We start from the raw sequence: 1908 nt of genomic DNA on the forward strand, positions 1-1908 counted from the left end.
CCGTGCTCCCTCTCAGCTGGCCACAGCTGGAATCCAGACCCTTGCAGCTGTGCGGCTTCTGACCTTCCCAAGTCTCGTTTCCTCATCTGTGAAGGTCCGAGCATGAGTGAAATCATGTCTGCGCAGGGTTCCCGCGGGTCCTGGCAGGCAGGCAGCGTTTCGTCAGTGGAAATTATTATTCCGGCCGGAAGTAACAGCTTTTCTCGTCTGAGAGCCAAGGGCTGGAGAGGGCGCAGCAGGCTAGCACGCTGGCCAGGGAGGCCCAGTTCACGCCCAGCACTGCAGGGTACCCCGGCACAACTGGGGGTGCCCCCAGCAAAGGAAGATCCGGCATGGTTCTCCAAGTGTGGGCAGGCAACGCCAGCCACTCTCCACACAGACATCACAGAAGCCCGAGCACAGAGTCTGCATCCTCTTCCTCTTCCTCTTCCTTCCAGCCCATCCTCGCATCCTGGTCAGAGACACCTGCCTCAAACCCAAAGCCAGACCTGCAGCTCACCAGCTGTTAGGCCATCACTGGTCCCGTCAGGACCCATCAGAGGGTCAGGGGGAGAGGGAGAGTGCCTGCCTTGTATGCCAGAGCCCCTGAACAGCGCAGGGGGTGGCCCCCAAACGAGCAAGCATAGAATGTTCGTAGGGCTGGAGAGAGAGTACAAAGGTTAAAGCATTTATTTGCCTTGTGTGTGGCCGTGGCAATGGTTCGAATCCCCACACTGCCGGTATGGCCTCTGAGCACTGCCACTCGAAGAAAGTTCTTTTTTTGTTTGTTTTCTGGGCAACTCCCAGTGGTGCTCAGGGGTGACTCCAGACTCTGCACTCACAAAAAAAAAAAAGAAAGAAAAGGAGAGGGCTGGATTGATAGTACAGAGGGTAGGGCGTTTGCCTTGCACGCAGCCAACCCGGGTTCGATTCCCAGCATCCCATATGGTCCCCTGAGCACCGCCAGGGGTGATTCCTGAGTTCAGAGCCAGGAGTAACCCCTGGGCATTGCCGGGTGTGACCCAAAAAGAAAACAAACAAACAAACAAACAAAAAAAGATTCAGGAATTACTCCTGGGGACCATATGGGATGCCGGGGATCAAACCCAGATCAGCCACATGGAAGGCAAAAGCCCTCCCCACTGTACTATTGCTCTGCCCCAACCCCACCCCCAACTCCCACAAAAAATAAAGTTCTTGAGAAATCTATCTTGAGGGATTTAAGGGTGAAGATATCTGCAACTCACTCTAAAATAGTCCAAAAGAAAAAAGTAAATGTGAACAGGTGAAAAACAGAAAACGGGAAAGAGAAATGTAGTAAATGCCAACATCTGGCGAACTTGAGTGAAAAAGTGCAACTTAGCAAGCCTGGTACTGCCTAAGGGAAAGAGGAAACTGGAGTCGGAGGCAGGTTGGTCTGAGCCAGGAGAGCGAGGAGATGTGGAAGGGCCTGAGGGAGGGTCCGAGCCAGGGGCACCTTCCACAGCGCTTCACATGCAGGATTCCTGGCTCTCCACGCAACCCCGAGGCTGATTCCTCCCCTTCAGGGTTGTCGTGGGAACTCATTAAGGTCAAACCTCTGCTTCAGCCAAACATTATTCAGTTATGCGGACGCATCATTCGCATGTTCTCAAGTAGTCTCATTCCGGAGCGGTATGTTTGGTTCCGGGTTCTCCTTTGGGTTGCTTGCTTGGGGCAGTTCCCCTGGCAGGGCTCGGCCTGTGGTGCTCTCTCCACCCCACACAGCGCCCTTCCCATGCCACAAACTGCTGCTAATTTAGTCAAAATAATGACCGGGTCTTTTTGTCCCTGCTTATTTGGGGGAAAAGAGGGAAATTTTTTGCCTTCAATGTCATCCTAGTCAAAAGGAAGGAAACCAAATGACCAAAGGAAAAGGCAGACATGTCACTGCAAGCTGTGCTGAGCGGG

This window comes from Sorex fumeus, unplaced genomic scaffold (genome assembly GCF_029834395.1).
Source record: "Sorex fumeus unplaced genomic scaffold, SorFum_2.1 ptg000006l, whole genome shotgun sequence".
NCBI classification, from domain to species: Eukaryota; Metazoa; Chordata; class Mammalia; order Eulipotyphla; family Soricidae; genus Sorex; species Sorex fumeus.